The sequence below is a fragment of the Phaenicophaeus curvirostris genome, chromosome 24 (assembly GCF_032191515.1).
Source record: "Phaenicophaeus curvirostris isolate KB17595 chromosome 24, BPBGC_Pcur_1.0, whole genome shotgun sequence".
Taxonomy (NCBI): Eukaryota; Metazoa; Chordata; class Aves; order Cuculiformes; family Cuculidae; genus Phaenicophaeus; species Phaenicophaeus curvirostris.
Genome location: NC_091415.1, coordinates 738,782 through 757,096, shown reverse-complemented (window position 1 = coordinate 757,096; position 18,315 = coordinate 738,782). Strand labels below are relative to the sequence as shown.

The 18,315-nt window shown below is 56.9% G+C and overlaps 1 long non-coding RNA gene across 1 annotated transcript; it reads left to right on the top strand.

Annotated features, from left to right (window-relative positions):
- The first annotated feature begins 6,677 nt into the window (after window positions 1-6,677).
- On the top strand, window positions 6,678-8,731 carry LOC138730653 (uncharacterized). Its single transcript, XR_011339063.1, has 3 exons — window positions 6,678-6,921; window positions 8,068-8,239; window positions 8,559-8,731. It is a non-coding gene; the product is annotated as an uncharacterized lncRNA (long non-coding RNA).
- Window positions 8,732-18,315: the final 9,584 nt, after the last annotated feature.

The following is an 18,315-nucleotide window of genomic DNA, read 5'->3' as shown; positions in this document are numbered from 1 at the left end:
TGCTCAGGAGCTGTGGCCACGTGTGCAAAGCGGTCCCTGCTTGCCTGGCTGGGGCTGCACAGGGAAGGGTTTGGGTTGGAAGGGACCTCAAAGCCCATCCAGTTCCATCTCCCACAGGATCAGGGGCTCCAAGCCCCATCCAGCCTGGCCTTGAACCCCTCCAGGGATGGGGCAGCCACCCCTGCTCTGGGCAGCCTGGGCCAGGGCCTCCCCACCCTCACAGCAAAACATTTCTGCCTAAGATCTCATCTCAATCTCCCTGCTTTCAGGTTAAAACCATCTCTCCTCATCCTCTCCCTGCCCTCCCTGACCCAGAGCCCCTCCCCGGCTTCCCTGGAGCCCCTTTCAGCCCTGGAAGCTGCTCTAAGGTCTCCCTGGAGCCTTCTCTTCTCCAGGCTGAACAACCAACGCTCTCAGCCCGGCCTCAGAGCCGAGGGGCTCCAGCCCTTGGAGCCTCCAGTCCCTCCCAGCGCTCCCAGTCCCTCCCCAGCCCGGGCTGGCCGCGCCCCGGGGCTGCAGTGCGGCGGAGCGGCCACAGGAGGGCGCCGTGTGCTCGGGAACCGCCCGGAGCGAGGCAGGCGCCGAGAGTCCCAGCAGAGAGCATCGAGCATCCCAGAGCATCCCCAGAGCATCCCCCATCCCAGAGCATCCCCCATCCCAGAGCATCCCGCATCCCAGAGCATCCCCCATCCCAGAGCATCCCCAGAGCATCCCAGAGCATCCCCCATCCCAGAGCATCCCCAGAGCATCCCAGAGCATCCCCCATCCCAGAGCATCCCCCGAGCATCCCGCATCCCAGAGCATCCCCCATCCCAGAGCATCCCAGAGCATCCCAGAGGATCCCCCATCCCAGAGCATCCCGCATCCCAGAGCATCCCCCATCCCAGAGCATCCCCAGAGCATCCCAGAGCATCCCCCATCCCAGAGCATCCCCAGAGCATCCCGCATCCCAGAGCATCCCAGAGCATCCCCCATCCCAGAGCATCCCCCATCCCAGAGCATCCCCCGAGCATCCCGCATCCCAGAGCATCCCCCATCCCAGAGCATCCCAGAGCATCCCCAGAGCATCCCCCATCCCAGAGCATCCCCAGAGCATCCCAGAGCATCCCCCATCCCAGAGCATCCCCAGAGCATCCCGCATCCCAGAGCATCCCCCATCCCCGAGCATCCCCAGAGCATCCCCCATCCCAGAGCATCCCCCGAGCATCCCGCATCCCAGAGCATCCCCCATCCCAGAGCATCCCGCATCCCAGAGCATCCCCAGAGCATCCCAGAGCATCCCCCATCCCAGAGCATCCCCAGAGCATCCCGCATCCCAGAGCATCCCCCATCCCCGAGCATCCCCAGAGCATCCCCCATCCCAGAGCATCCCCAGAGCATCCCAGAGCATCCCCCATCCCAGAGCATCCCCAGAGCATCCCGCATCCCAGAGCATCCCCCATCCCCGAGCATCCCCAGAGCATCCCCCTTCCCAGAGCATCCCATAACAGGGCATCCCCAGAGCACCCCTTAACACATCATCCCATCTCAGAGCACCCACAGAGCATCCCATCACAAATCATCCCATCCCAGAGCACCCCTTATCAGGGCAGCCCATCCCAGAGCACCCCCAGGTCATCCCATAACAGGGCATCCTGTCACAAATCATCCCATTGCAGAGCATCCCCCAAGCATCCCTTAACAGGGCATCCTGCCACAGGGCATCCTATCACAGGGCACACCATCCCAGACCATCCCATCCCAGAGCACCCTCCGTTGCCAGAGGCCCCACATCTCAAAGCACACACCAGAGCACCACAGGGCACCCCAAGGCAGGGACCTCTCCCTACCACAGGGTATCCTCATCTCTGGGTGCCTCATGGCAGGAGACCTCACTTCTCAGCGGAGAAACCCGCCATGGAACAAGGATGCTGCTGAGAGGACGGCCGGTGTGAGCATCTCATGTGCTCCTGAGAGCATCCCTCGGGAAGCAGGACGTTCTCTCAGTTCTGCTGGGAAAAAGAGCTTTTCCTTGGCTCACGTTCACCCTGCAGCATCGTCTTTGGGCCGTTGCAGCCGCGGTGCCTGCGGACACGGTTTGTTTGTACAATCCAGCCCGCGAGCCAGGCCTGGCTCTCACCCTCTGCCAGCATGCATGCAGCCAAGGGAAACTTCAAGAGGTGAGTGTTGCTGTGAAAAGTTTTCATGCTGCAGGTTTAGCACCAGCAAACACGCTGAGAGGCTGAGGTCTGCTCACCCCACTCGCCTGTCCTGCTATTTCGGCCGCGGCCACCACTGCTGATAACCCCTGGGCGCCGTCCAGGCGCCTCGTCACCCGCCAGCTCTGCATCTACGTGTGTTTAGAACCCCTCCGGGTATGGAGGCTCCACCAGTGCCCTCGGCAGCCTCTGCCAGGGCTTCACCACTCTTTCAGTAAAAAAATTGTTCCTAATATCCAGTCTAAACCTCCCCTGGCGCAGCCTGAGGCCATCCTCTCATCCTACCACTTGTCACCTGGGAGAAGAGACCAACACCCGTGTCACTACACCCTCCTTTTAGGTAGTTGTGGAGAGCAATAATGTCACCTCTCAGCCTCTCCTTCTCCTGGCTAAACTGTCCCAGCTCCCTCAGAATGGACTGAGACAGAAGCAAGGCCCTGGCCACGACTCCGGGGGGGCCAGGACGGGCCCCTCGAGGTGGGTTTCTGGGAGCCTCTTGGTGTGCAACCTGCCCAGACCCTGCCAAGCTTCCCAAAAGCACAACCCGGGAGCATCCTCACCCCCATCATCATCATCCTCATCCCCATCGTCATCCTCATCCTCCTTGGCCAGCACGGAGCCTGGTGCTGCCGCAGCTGCCTCTCGTCTGCAGGAGCCTCACGGGCAGCGCAGCCTCACCAGGTCATTAATCTTTTGTCTTTTGGAGGAAGAGAGAGAACCAGCAATTAATAACTCCCTGGCTTATGCGGTAACACAGCCCTGCGGTCCCGGCCGCGCGCATCACCCTCACTCCGGCTGCGTCTCGGGATGTGCCGAGCGCCGGGCACGGGCGCAGATGTTATTGTAGGGGCTGCGCGGGGACCGGGGTCAGGGCTGCTTGACGAGGAGCAATCGCCGTCGGGAGGATGTTTGTTTTTGTAGCAGCTGGATGTGTCTTGGGGAGGGATGGGAACGTCTCCTGTCACTCGTGGGCCGGGAGGAGGCTGGCAGGGCAGGGATAAAGCTCCTGACAAGTTTGGACTAGCAGGCGAGTTGATTAGCTGAGAGATGAAAATTCACAGCTCCACTCTCGCTGGGGCCGCGAGCTGCTGGAGATGTGTTTATGCAAGGGGAAAGCACCCCGTGCGTGCTGCCCCACCGCCCGGCGCTCAGCACGGGGGTCAGGAACGCTCCGTGGCGCAAGGGCAGCATCCTGGCTCTGCCACTAACTGCGGCTTTGTGGGGAGGGGGGGACCCAGGTTGTGGGGTGGTACCATCACCGCTTCTCCATGACCGTAGGAGCAGGTCACTGCTGGCTGCCCAGGCACCATCACCATGTCTCGGGTGTGGAAAGGGACAAGTCTCCATGGCCAACTCTCCATGAACAACTCTCAATGGAGAACTCCCCATGGCCAACTCTCCATGGGAACAACTGTCCATAAGGAACCTTTAGAGTTAGGCTTGGAGTTAGAGGTGTCCTAGGTAGAGTTGTCTCTGTGGAGAGTTTTCCCATGAAGAAATGGCCATGAGAGTTGTCCCAGACCCACGTGTTCGTGTCCCATGTCCTGCCATGGCCGCAGGGACCTAGGCGCCCAGCGCTGCCTTGGATGTTTATTTGCAGCAAGAGGTGGAGAAGAAGCCCAGCACGGTGAGCTTCTCGTCAGCTGAGAGCGCGGGCTGGGCTGATGGTGCAGATTACGCCGTGATAGACAGAGATAAACACGTACAGCTGGAGGCAGAATAAATCGATGCTGTACGTTGTAGAATTGTCTTGAAAATAAGGTAATGACTGGCTCTTGGAATGCTTTGATCTTATCAGAAAGACAAGGAATACACTAATGGCTTTAATTAGACTTCAGGGATGAAATGAATTCGGCCTCCCGGGTGAGCTGGGTTCTGGGATTGACCACTGGTGGGGATGGAAAGGCTTTAATCAGATTTAGGCTCTTTAATACCCACAATGGTGTCTGGATGGGTGATATAGACTCACTGTCACGCTGGGGCTTGGGGGGGATGCCTGGGTGTTTAGGAGCCTGTTTTCACTGTACTTTCCCATTTGTGCTTACGCTCTACAGGATCTGCTGGTTTTATTTATTGGCTTTTAAAGGAAAGCGGAAAACAAGTTGTCAGAAAGCAGCAGAGAGCTGGTATTTGTTTGATTTCCCAAGAGCAGGGTGGTGGCAGCTGCTGCAGAGCAGGAGATGCTCAGGCACGCAGGTAAGAGGCAGCCAGTTCCCGCAGCTCCGTTAGTGCCTGCGATGGCTGCAGGGAGAGCAATGGCAAAGCGTCTTATCTCTCTAGGAACTTGGCTTCGCGTTGTGCCCCAGAACACATAGAATAAGTGGTATTTAATGGTCTGACTCAGTGCTGTGAGTCAGCGTTGCTCATCGCCCGCGCTCCGGTCCAGGCTGCGCGGCGCTGGGCGGGGAGGCGGCCGGGGGCTCCCGGAGATGGGAGCAGCGGGGATATTGGGGCTTTCTTGAGGTTCTGCCTCTCCTCCCACGTTGGGGCTGAGCCTCGGGGGCTTAGGGAGGCAGGCAGTGTTCCCAGGCTGAACCAACACTTCCCTACCCAAACTGGCACCTTTTGGGGCAGCAGCAGCCCAGATGCTGAAGCTGAACACGCAGCAGCCACTCTCCCAAGGCCGAGTTTGTGTCTTCCCCATTGTAATTACAGATTTGGGTTATTTGGGTAGGTCGACATTAGCGATCGTGTTTCCCTTATGTTAATTTGTTGGGCTTAGATGAGCTCCTGAAACGGATTTAATAACAAGAGCTGCTGCCAACGAAAGCGCAACCTTGTTCTACAGTTACTGTACAGCCAAATCGTTCTGACGCCAAGCCTGCAGGCGTGGTGTGAGCTCCTTGTAAGTAGCTGAGGTTCCCTGTAAGTACAGGCGAGAGCGCAGCGAGGTCAGCGCGTGCCCTGCAGGACCAGCTGGGGCAGCCACCCACTCTGCCAGGGCACGAGCCACCCCGGAGCATCGTGACGGTGCTGGGAATGGGCAAAGCTGCAGCAGCTCAGCCTCACAGCCGATATTTGGTGATTCCAACCCAAATGATGGGGGCACAATGCTCCCCAGTGAGCAAAGCTGAGCCCCATGCTTTCCAATGTCCCCAGTGATGCCCATCCTGTATCCCACATCCCAGTGATGCCCATCCTGTATCCCACATCCCAGCGATGCCCATCCTGTATCCCACATCCCAGCAATGCCCATCCTGAATCCCACATCCCAGCAATGCCCATCCTGTATCCCACATCCCAGCGATGCCCATCCTGCATCCCACATCCCAGCGATGCCCATCCTGTATCCCCCATCCCCAGCAATGCCCATCCTGTATCCCACATCCCAGCAATGCCCATCCTGAATCCCACATCCCAGCAATGCCCATCCTGTATCCCACATCCCAGCAATGCCCATCCTGTATCCTACATCCCCAGCGATGCCCATCCTGTATCCCACATCCTAGCGATGCCCATCCTGTATCCTACATCCCCAGTGATGCCCATCCTGTATCCCACATCCCAGCGATGCCCATCCTGTATCCCACATCCCAGCAATGCCCATCCTGAATCCCACATCCCAGCAATGCCCATCCTGAATCCCACATCCCAGCGATGCCCATCCTGTATCCCACATCCCCAGTGATGCCCATCCTGCATCCCACATCCCAGACCCCACACCAGCAAGTCCGAGGGCTGTGGGGCCAGATCCTGCCAGCTCCTCCCTGGAGGAGAGGAGGATGAGGAGCTGCAAGTGGATGAAGGACACGCAGACCCTGTCCCACCAGACCACCCCACTGTGGTGCTCCAGGTTGTGACAAATCACCCGTGTGTGTGTGCAGAAAGCTCCTCGCCGCGGCGCAAACACACGCACACATGCTTGGTAACATAATCTCTTAAAAGCAAAATCCCAGAAATTCCTTTTTCTTCGTGGAAAATGTTGCCTGGGGGAGAAGCTCATAATGAAGGATGAAAGCTTAATCCTTGAGGTAGAGCAGGGCTGGGGGGGAGAGTATAAACATGACAGTTGTTGCTCAGTGAGTCGGAACGAAAGAGGTGAAGGGATAAGAGCTGGGGCTGGGCAGGGTGCCGGGGTCTGGCTGCAGGGAGCTGTGCCACGGCTCCCACGGGCCCTGGCAAAGACCTGGGGTTGTCCTGGCTGCTTCAACACAGAAAACGCTGCTGCGCTCTGGTAGGTGAGGATGTGGGGAGAGTAAATTCCACTCCACACCTGTATAATTCACGGGCAGGGACAGCCCAGAGTCACCGGGCATCAGCACCAGCAACGCTGGGAAGGCGCTTCACTCAAGATCAGGCTTTGATGGTCATAAAATAAAACACACTGTGTCTGCAGGTCGATCTTTCACGTCTTCGGGGCCGCCCATCAGTGTGGATGCTGCACACTCGCCAGGGCAGCACGGAGCTCCCCGAGCGCTGGGTGCACCCCGAGGGGGGACACGGACCCTGCAATGGACAGTGACCTCGCCGTCCCCGACGTCCTGGTTCGGGGAGGCACGCGTTGTCCCCAGACCTGCCATCAAGTGGTTTTCTGCACTGCTGCGAGTTCTGATGACAGAGAGAGTGACCCCCACGAGCACAGGGAAGGCGAATAGAGAGAGATCAGAGGGGAAAAGAAGCTTAGAAGAAACGCATTGAAGGAAGCGGCTTCTTGACACCTCCCTGCCATCCTCCACTCTAACCAGTCCTCTTCGAAGCCAGAGGAAACCTGTTTAAATCAAAGGTAACCCCCCTGCCACAGCGCTGCTCTGGTTAAGCCGAATCTCCTCGCTGGTGGCAGCAGGAACCACGGTTTGGGGCTGACCTGGGGCAGCAGCAGGATGAGAACTCGATTTGCAGATGGAGACTGGGGTCCTGGAGGTCTTGTACCGGTGGTCGTGTTCAGTCAGGCCAAAAGTTTGGGGCAGAAATGGACATTATTGGTGTCTCCCAGCGCTCGGGGAGCCCCTCATCCCACCCCGGAGCCGCGCGTGAGCTGCAGGGGCCACGCAGCAGGGATGTCAGACATGGCTGAGCCCATCCCAGGTGGATTTTGTTCTTGTTCCCCAGGTGTTTGCGGGGGCCTCTGCAGCAAAACGTGTGTCCTGGCACCCCTGAGACTCTCTCTGCCCCAGCACCCACACAAAGCCTGCAGGACGGCTTCTCAGAGCCCCTGCACGTCCCACAGCCCCATCCCAGCACACTGTCCAGCAGGACAAGGTTTACTTTGGGCTCCCCTTGGGCACAGCAGGCTCTGTGTCCTCGCCATCCCTTGGCCTGGGAGGAATTTCACCGGGGTGGCCGCTGATGTGACCACCCTGCGGCACCTCCCCACCCGCTCAGCATCACCGCGCGCTGGGCTGATGCGGTCAGAGAGGCAGAAACAGGGTTTGGCGGGGTGGCCGGTAACCTGACACGCTGCAGGTGTCCTGCGACCCTGGCCACGAGAGGCCGGACCTTCTGTGCCGCCCGTGAGTGACCGTGGTGCCCAGGGGACATCGCTGCCCTCCTGGCTGCACCGCAGGGCGCTGTCTCTCCCCTGCAGAATGTGGTCCCTGTTCTCGCCACGGTGGCTTTTGGGAGCTGAGAGCACTGGGTGGCGACTCCCTGGGTGCCAGGTGCCACGGTGATGGGCACCGAGCTGCCGCTGGGCTCCCCACCAGTCCCAGCCCCCCAGGTCCGAGCCACCACATGGCCCTGCGGTTCCTGAGATGAAATCTCCCCAGTCAGTGAAAGGGGATTTTGCAGCCAAGTGGTTCCTCCCCGACTATTTGGAGGTGGTGCACTTGCTCCCTGCATCCCTAGGCTTTCAGCATCCAGTCCAAAAGGGACAAACAAACCATTCCAAGAGGGACAAACATACCCACTCCTCTTGTGCCTTTTCTATTAGGAATAGGAGCGGTGGAGGTGGGTTACACTCTCCAGAGCCCGACCTGCTCTGCCTTTGCTCACCGCGCAGCAATGCTGTTTTCGGACTGGGATTCCAACCCTCTCCTCTCTACGAGGTTGTGAAGATGTATTTCCTCCTGTGCCATTTCTCCTTCTGGCAGGCAGGCTCCCAGGTGAGTCTGGAAAATGTCAAAGTGGGAAATAAAGTTGTTCACTACAAGAGGGAAAAAAGAGAGTGAGGAAAAAGGGGAAAAACAGAATCCCGAGCAGCACCGTGTTAGCCTTGTCGGCACACGGGCTGGAGCGGGTGCTTCGTGGGGCAGCAGGAGAGCTGTGGTGGCACCACCACCCCCAGCACTTGTCCTGCACCGTGGCTGGAGGCGCTGGGGCTTTTCCATCCCTGGAACAGGCTACAAGCAGAGCGCACGGCAAAGCAACAGTGGCACAAGGGTGGATGCCACCCTTTGATCTCCCACCTCACACCCTACGCAGGTTCCTGCTCTTCTCCTTCCTCTCCGCGCTCATCTCGGAAGGTCTCCCGGTGCCGAAACAGATGACTCTATTTATCTGAAGTGACTAATGGGCGAGCGCATTCCTGGCCCTGCCATCATCTGGTTCTCGTAACATCAGGCACGATTAGCACCAGCAAGCCCACAGCAGCGGGCTGGGCGGCAGCGAGGTGGGATGGAGGTGGTGCTCGTCCTCAATCTGGTTTAAAATCCTCGCTGTTCCACACAGCGCAGCCCCGCAGCAGGCGATGCCCACGGCAAAGCGATGCAGCTGGCACCGGGGGACGCGGAGCAGCCCCCATCCCACGCCACCCCCGAGCCTGCGCAGCCTGGGACCACCGGCCAGACATCCCCCCTGTCCCCAAGCAAACTGGTTTCCCAGAGAAAATTAGATGTTGACAAAACAACATGTTTTTTTCACTCAAACAAGCTTGCTCTTGGTGGAAAATATTTGTACTCACTATTTCGCCCTTCACGCAAACAGCTGGGAGGGAGCAACCGTGCAGGAGCAGCTCCAGCAGGAGGAACCCCAGGCACCGAGCCCCCACGGAGCCTGAGAAAACCACCCCATCCTAGCAGGTTCTTGGTGAAATAACGTCCATCTGCAACCAAAGAGGCGAAGTGGCCGTCACGGGGACCATCGGGGCTCGCTGAGCTGCTGATCCCAGTGCTTGGGGATGGCGTTTGCTGGGTGCTGCAGGGAACCTGGGTTTCAGGCTCTTCACGTGGGCAAAGTGGAGCTGCCAGGAGCAGGAATCGATGCTCCTGCTGTCACCACGCTTATTCCAGCCGGCCCCGTGGCCAGGGCTGCCCATGCAGCATCACCAGCAGGGATGCTGATGGATGCATAGGAGGGCTGTGCCGGCTCGGGAGCTCATCCCTGCTCTGAGAAGGGAAAAAAACTAACTAAAAAACCTGATCTCCCTGGCAGGAATTTGCTGTATGGTTTAAGGAGCACAAACCACAGGCAGGTGGGGTGGTTGTGGTGAGCAGCACTGGTGAAGGGATGCTCCACACTGCTCTCAGCATGGGCAACCAACCTCTTGCTTCCAGCCAGGTGGTGGCACGTGGCGATGGGAGCCACAGGAGCCGTGGTGGGAGCCACGTGCACGGTGACGGGAGTCACAAACACAGCGACGAGAGCCACACGCGCAGCGATGGGAGCCACGCACGACGGTGGGAGCCTCGACGGGCGAGAGAGGCTCACGCGTGAGCTCCTGGGAAAGGCCAGGCCAGCCCGCAGCAGCACCTGGGCTGGGCACAGATGCTGCAGATTAGAAATTGAGGAGCTGGGAGGTTTCTGTTGAAGACATTTTTCCGTTCATGAGGCCACGGGGTGGGGCGGGGAGGGAGGGCAGCGCCTGCAGCAACAACAAAAGGCAGAAGGGGAGGGGAGCAGGAGAGAGAGATTTTTGATTCATACTCAAAAATTACCCAAACTTTATTGCCAAAATGTCTACATTTTTATGTGCTTAAGCACAGTGAGTTATGGAAATCTTAAAACAATGGAATGATCTCCTTCATCGCACTCGATGCGCTCAAAGCCACCACCCCTCCTAACCCAGTGGAATCTCTTTTTCCATTTTATTGACTTACAAAAATGCCTCTGCTATCAACACCGTCCGTGCGCATCTCATAAATACCAGGGTGGGACGCGCGGCTTTCGGTGGGTGTTTTTCATAAGCCCATCTCTGCCCCAACCCTTCCTCCAGCAACGTTCTTGTGTTTGTTTGGTTGATTTGGCAAATTCTCCATCAGAACCTGCCTGAACAAGAGGGGAAGCAGATTCCTTGAATTGGCTCCAAGCCCACAGCTTTCTGGTTCCCCTGCTCCCATCTTCGCTCTGTGGGAGACCCTTATCCATCAGTCACACCCCGAGCTTATAAATCCCCCGCAGCGCAACAGGAGAGCTTTGCAGGGTGCCCTATGCGCCCCAGCTGGCAGGTAAGGGGCAGCAGGGGCGAAATCCAGGGCCAGCACCCCAGCCTGAGCCCGTTCTGCAGTCCTGGGCGCATGGAATAAAGCAGGTCTAGTATTACTTTAGGGATCTAGTACAGCTTTAGGGGTCTAATATTGCTTTAGGGGTCTAATATTGCTTTAGGGATCTAGTATTCCTTTGCTTTAGGGGTCTAGTATTGCTTTAGCGATCTAATATTGCTTTGCTTTGAGTTTTAGTATTGCTTTAGGGATCTAGTATTGCTTTAGGGATCTAGTATTGCTTTGCTTTAGGGTTCTAGTAATCCCTTAGGGCTCTAGTATTGCTTTAGGGCTCTAGTATTCCTTTGCTTTAGGGGTCTAGTATTGCTTCGCAGGTCTAGTATTGCTTTGCACTCTGCTCCTGCTGGTAATATCACAGCGTTATTGCAGCGCTGCAGTTGGGATGAACCAGGTAAACCATCCTCCGGCACCGGCTGCACAAACCCAGTGGCCAGGGCTTGCTGCCCTCCCTCCGGCCATCCCAGCAACCCTGCCCCGAGCTGAGGATCCTGCAGGGAGGCCGGCAGCACAGGGAATGTTTGCTGAGCAGAGAACAAGAGCAGCACCAGGGCCCAGGGGACCCTGCAGCTGCATCCACCCTGCAGGCAGCAGCGGAACACAGAGCATGGAGCGTGGACAGTGGAGCAAGGAGCAGCAGAACACTGAGCTTGGAGCATGGAGCAAGGAGCAATGGAACACTGAGCATGGAGCAAGGAGCAGTGGACCACAGAGTAGGGACAGTGGAGCTCCTGGTCAGTGGAGTGCGGAGCAACTTCTTGCAGCTCCTTGGCCAAAGCGCCTGCAGCCTCGTGAGCCACCCACAGCTGAGCTTCCTGGGAAAACAGCTTGGATTTGAACAGCCAAAAGCTAAAAGTTGTTGACCTTCTAGATAAAATTTATCGTTTTGCATCCTCGGGGTGAAACCATTGCTTTGTCATTACTTTCTGTGCGGAAAACCTCCTCTGTAGGAGTCAGGCGCTTTGCTGAGGACACTGCGAGCTGCGCTTTGCTGAGGACACTGCGAGCTGCACTTTGCTTACATTATGCTAAAACCAAACAAGCAAGCCCTGAAAGGCAGTGGAGAGCTGCAGCAATCCTCCGAGCTAAAAACAGGAGCAGGGATCAGTCAGGGCTTCAGTGCAGGACACACCACTGGGTTGCAAAGGTGCTGATGCCTCCACAGCTCGCAGGGGGTGGTTTCATCTTTGGGAAACAGGAATTCAGAGTGAGAGGCTCTTGTTACTTTATCATCCAAGCTCCCAAATTCCCCTGCCCCCTGAAGACCCCGGCTCAGCTCCGAGCAGAGCATCCCAGGCTTTCCCGTGGGCGCAGCTGCAGGTGATGCAGCCCCAGGTACCGCAGTCGCGGCCCCGCAGACGCAGCTCTGTGGGTGTTTGCTGCAAGAGCCAGGGAACAAGAGATGGGAAGTTTATAAACACGTCACAGATGGTTTACGGAAAGCGGTTATGAAACGCAATTAAATGTTTTATGAAGTGTCCTGATTGCACTCCTCGGTCACTGTATGATTTTGATCATAAATCAGAAAATGAGCTGGAAGTGGAGAACCCAAGGGAAGGGGAGGGCCAGGAGGGTGATGGAGCCACAGAGGTGTGTTCTCCTCAGAACTCGCAGGCAGGACACCCTGCTTTGGGAAATTCTCAGTCCCAGGAGGGAGGGAATTGCCTCTGATGTCCTGATGCTCAGAGGCAGCAGCGCTGACCTGCCTGCTCACGGGCAAGGGCACAGCTGGTGCTTGGACGCTGCCTCTTATCTTACACTGGGAGGCAAGCAGAACCTCTCTTCTGCTGGGGAGCCACCTGCAGCCCCAGCACCGAGCGGGGATGGTCTGTCCTCTGCCCCGGGACCGTGGACCAGGCCTAAGAAGGAGCTTGTCCTGACGACCCACCGTGATGCACAGCCAAACCCCCCAAAACATGGAAAAACTCATTAGCAAACCTCTAATCCCTGATGTGCAATACAGGCATCACGTGTCTGACATTTGGCTTCTCGTCCCCAAGCTGCTGTTCCAACAGCTCGCAAGCCACAGGTTAAGCTTCCCAATTCCTCTTCTTGAACTGCATCCTTCACATTGTTCCATGTTGTTGGACACAATGAGAAAAAAAATACCAACAACCTTTAGAGTTAGTGGGCAAAGCAAGATATTAATTGTTTTCCCAGCTCCTCCCACGTCAGGATGGCTTCTTGTGGCCCTGCAGAGATGCGCTCAGGGAGTTCCCATCCCTGAATGTGTTGAAAAGTCAAGCAGATGAGGTGCTTAGGGATATGTATGTTTAGCATTGGACAGGTACTGTTGGACATGATGATCTCAAAGGTCTTTTCCAACCAGGCAATTCTATGCTTCTCAGCCCGGGAGCTGCGCAGGGGAGAGCACAAGCGCTGGGGTGGATGAGCCGACAGCAAAAGGCACCCGAGGAGGCTGCAAGGGTGCAGCTGCAGGGATGCTGCCGAGGGCGCTGGGCAGCGCAGGGCGGGGATGCTGCGGCCACACGTGGCTCCGCGTGCAGGGAACGACTTGGCAGGCGCAGGTCTGTCCATTACCAGCTAATGCAGGGAACTGGCTGACAATGGGCTTGGCGGCTGCCAAATCCAACATGCGGCTCGCAGATGTCCCCGGGCCCGGCAAACCCTGCTGGAAGAGCCGGGCGGGACGAAAGGTTACCCTCAATTTGCTTCAGATGCTGCTCGCGCCGCTCGACAGCCGCTGCTGGAGGAAGGGGCTCCTTCAGAGAGCGGAGCATAAATCCAGCTCCGTCCAGACTCTTGCTCTCTTCTCTGGTTCAAATTAAGCGACTGGGGTCATTTTTTATAGGTTGCAATTTGCCTTTTACCTGAGGGCATTGGGGAAAGGAAAGGAAAAAAGGTGAATCGAGCACGAAAGCAGGGAAGGAGCAGTGTCTTTAGGAGACAATTAGCTGAATTATCTGGCTGTCCTTAAAACATCAAAACGGAGATTAAATGCAGGCAGACATGGGTAATTCCTTGCCACTGGGTCTGGTGATAAATCAGCCCAGACCCGCTGGTCTTACCAGAGAGGAGTGGGATGGGAAAGACCCTGCAAACCCCCTCAGCTCCCGCAGGCACCCTCAGCATCGTGTCGGCACCCCTGATTTGCTTTCTAGGGTCGATAGGAGCGAGCAGCACAGCAACCAGACAGGCAGAGGATGACACCAGTGCCGAAATCAAAAGCCACCGAGCGCTTGGTGCAGAAACCAGTGCCTCGTGAGAGCATCCGCACCGCATTCCTGTCCCCACAGCCGCCTCACCTCAATGCATTTGGTAATTTAATGAAAAACATTATCTCCTTTTATTTTATTTTGTGAAAGGGAATGTGTTGTGTGTTTCCCTGAATGAAAATAAAAGCTTTTAGAAAAATAAAGTTTACTGAAAACCTGTTGAACACACCCTGTCTGCAGCATCCACGGAGAACTCGATCCCAGCCCTAGACCTGGCTCTCCCTGCGCCGCGGGCGTGCTCTGGGTCAGGCTCTTTCTTTCCAGCACTCCCATTATTTTCTCTCCTGAGGACGGGGCTGGGAAGGACTCAGCCTTCAGCCCAACACAACTCCTGCCCTTTCAGTAAAGTGTAATAAACTTCTTCCTCTGACACATAGGAAAATGTTTTAAGGCAAGACTTTATAGAGAGCATCAATCACTTCAGAGGTGATGGAATTGCTGCAGAATTATAAGCAAGTCTGAAGTGTCTGCAGAGGACTCTAAACACTGTCTTCTATTTATTCGCTGTGTCCTTTGTAAATGTAAACTTCGGTGGAGTCCAGAGGCCCTTCCGTCTCCAGGGCTTGTCAATCCAGCACCTTTCACCGCCGCTAAAATCACAATTAAAAAAAAGGGGGGGATTACAAAAACAAACACAGAGCTCGCGCCCGCGAGTGATGGCTGCGGACTGTTGTGGGACCCTGTCCCACGCTTCAGCTTCCCACCGCAGAGCGGGACCCCAGAGCCGTCTCCATGCCGGTGACCCCAGTGACACCGCGTGCAGGAGGTGAGGCTGGAGCAGGGCACCTGTCCCCGGGTGCCTTGAACCCATCCCTTCCTCTCAGAAAGGAAGGAAAGAACCAAACTGAACCCTAGAGGAGAGCTGGCTGGGCACGTGCACCCATACACGCCCTCGCGGTGCACGGGCAGGTTTTTATCTCCGCAGACGTCGAGCGAGGAGCAAGCAAGGGTGCACCAGGCATAAACAGAGCTGGTGGCTTTGAAAGGCTCCGGGAAGATCAAGCAGAGGACAGTGCACTGACAGCGGGATGGGGCTGGGTGTGGGAGAGCCAAACCAGCTGGAACGCCGCTCCGAGGACCAGGAGTGGGAAGCGACTTTTGCTTCCACAGAAAAAAAAAAAGAGATAAAAGCTCTTTAAAGTTTTGAAGGGAATCTGTGTTCAACTCTTCTCTTTGCCAAAAGAGCTGGAAAAATTATTTTGTACATTGAAAGGTCCATAGCTGCCCTGGGGTGGGGAAAAAATCTTTTTCGAAATATACCTTGCACAAGAGACTTGACCTGGAGCATCCTCCTCCCCGCCGCTGAACAAAGCCAGCCTGTTCAACACGGACCCTTTGAAGGGCTCAGGAGATGCAGATGGAAATAAAACTTGGGGACCCTTTTGGCTACCAGGTATTTTGGTAGTTACAAGCATCTCCATCACGCAGCCGTGCACACCTATGATCATCATCGACTCTGGGCAGACCTGACATTAAACAGAGGAAAATTCCTGCTGGCAACACAAGTCAAACCATAATCCTCACGTGTTTCCCGGTGAGAGTGGGGAGGCCCTGGCCCAGGCTGCCCAGAGCAGGGGTGGCTGCCCCATCCCTGGAGGGGTTCAAGGCCAGGTTGGATGGGGCTTGGAGCCCCTGATCCAGCGGGAGGTGTCCCTGCCCATGGCAGGGGTGGGACTGGATGGGCTTCATGGTCCCATCCAATCCAAACCATTCCGTGATGATTCTATTATCCAGCCTTTCCTCCATGGCAGCCGTCCCGGTGCTATCACAGTAATTCATGACGGCGTTATCAGCGGCACAAGGCAAACCCTTCCTTTCTGCATTGCTCGCTTCTTCCTGTCCGATAACAGCGGCGATTCCAGGGATGCCAGGAGTCAAATCCCTGCGAGCTGCAGCCTGTGCCTGACCCGGCGAGCAGGGCAGGAGCAGAGACCCCGACAGGAGCGTTCCCGACTGCCAGGTGGGCTGTGAAAACAAAATCTGCCTCTTACGCAACCCCTTGGGGAGCTAAGAATAGCCCACGAGAGATCTTTCCTCAATTGCAGGATCAGATTCCCCTTCTTAATGAATGGGCTCCATTTGCCTAGGAGTTACAATTGAAAGGAGTAGGGCTGAGGGAAAATCGAGCCTCAAATTTGGACAGGGTGCAGTGCGGGGCTGCCAGCAGCGAGCTGGCCCTTGTAGCCGTGGGGCTGCAGATCAGCCTGACCCTGGCACGGGCGAGAGAGACACCCGTGTGGGGCTGCAGCATCCTCACCGCCGCTGCCACAACCGCGGCATCGTCCCCGCGCTCAGCCCAGGGGAGACGCACGGCACAAAGAGAAGCGGCAAGGAGGGCGAGTGCTGCCAAAGGACTGCGGGAAAAAGAGAGCAGGGACCTTCCAAACTCTTGTTTCATCCCTCTCGGGAAAAACATTATGTTTTCCAGCACTGCCCTGGGAGAACAGGCATCGCTTCCCAGCACTGACCCCGGAACCGGGTGTTTCGATCCCATTTGTGACTCCAGCAGGGCCTGGGCTGTCCCACAGCCACCGATAGCGAGACCGACCCAGTGACCTTCAGCCTTAGGAGGATGAGCCTCTGCCCTGGCGCTAACAGGGAGTGTGACTAAACACAGCTCCTCGCTGGTGAGTGTCTCCCAGAGCAGCTGCTGATGGGAATGTGGTCGTGACCCAGGGGCAGGTTCAGATCTGCGCAGAGTCCTGTCTGGACACATGGAATCTCCGGCCATGGCAGGAGCAGCAGGACGCATCGCGTGTCGGGGCTGTGGGAAGGGCTGGTGGTGCCTCCCTGGCACCAACTCGCAGAAGGAAGGTGAATCATAGAATCATAGAATCGTAGAATAACCAGGTTGGAAGAGACCCACCGGATCATCGAGTCCAACCATTCCTATCAAACACTAAACCACTAAACACTAAACCCAAAAGGGAATATGGTCCCTTTTGCAACAGGTCCTTTTCCTGGCTCGCTCCAGAGCCCCAACCACCCCCGTGGCCCCGGCAGCTGCCCTGCTGCGATGCAAACAGCTGATCCCTGTGGGATCGCACCCGCAGCCCTTCCCGGGGGTCACCCCGAGCACCCCAGCCTCCCCAGCTCCCCGCGGGAGGTTTGTTTGCGCTGGAAAGTTGCCGCAGGAAAAGTGCAATACCAGCAAAAGCTGGCAGGGAATCCAGGGGCCAAGTCTGGAGTGAGATTCTGATAATGCTGTGTTTATACCAGGAATTTCTTTGGCAGATAAATCAAGTGAATGAAGAAGTAACAGACGGGAACTGGCTGGAGACACGGCAATGGGGATTTCGGTGCTGGGCCAGGCTGGCAGCTCTGGAAACGCTGCTGCTGGGGCCACCTCTGCCCAGACACAGCTGGGAATTCAAACAGGGATCGGTGCTGCAGCCTCTGTGCCGGAGCAAAGCGGACCAGGGGCAGCACAGGCAGGGCAGCATTTGGCTGCCACGAGCAAACTCTCCTCCAGCAGCCTGGAGAGAGGATCCAGAGTGGCATCGCATCGCCCCAGGCACACACTGCTCCATCTTCCAGTTCTGTGCCATTCGAAAAATGACTGGTACCAAGGGCGTTGCTAGAGAAAAGGTATTTGCTGCCTCTGAGGAGGGAGGGCACACAGCAGCGAGCACTAACACCCTCACCTCTTCTGCCCGGGCCTGACTCAGGCTGCACAGAGGAGTTTAAAACCACACACAGTCAGAATTGCGCAGGGAGCTGGCCCGGGCACGGCTCTGGCGTTCAGTCCATCAGGGACAGGCGCCAGCAGTTTATTTCCCAGTGGCTGGGATGCCAAACTCCTCCCGGGCTGGGCAGTTATTCCCAGCGTCAGCCGCTCAGGAACATGCCACATGCTTGTTTGAACAGCACCAGCCCGCAGCCGTCCCCAGGTGCTGCCCCCAGGAGCGACCGATGCCAAGTCTGGCAGAGGGCAGGGATGCTCTGAGAGGTGAGACCACGGAGCGGACAGTGAGAACAGCTTCCCGGGCTGCAAACAGAGGGAACGGCCTTCCCATCACCTCCTTCTTCATTGGGATCCTGATTTTTGTCTGAATGAACCAACACGCACCCAACGGCGACACAGCAGCAGCCCAGCCGGTGCTGTGCAAACAAAAGCAAGGAGACAAAAGCCTTTCCCAGCACAGCACCAGCAGCAGGGAGCACAGGCTGCCGGGAATTACTCCAGGACAGTCTCCTAGTGTTGTAGGTCCTGGAAAGCGACCTGTTCAAGCTGTGTGATCCCCTCAGAGCACCTCTGCTCCTCCAGAGAAGTGGCTGGGTGGCAGCAAACATGGGAACCTGCACCCAGGAGCCCAGGGAGGACGTGGTCTACATGTTATTGACGTGGGGTTTGAACAGCTCCCTGCAATAAAGCTGCACACACTTTTACTAAGCATGATTTGTGAGAGCTGATGGGTTGTTTTAATGACACAGCAGCTTGCGGAGGAAACGCCACTTCCCCTCCTGCTCAGCCCTCCAACAAGAGAGAGCTCCAAGCCAAGGGTATCA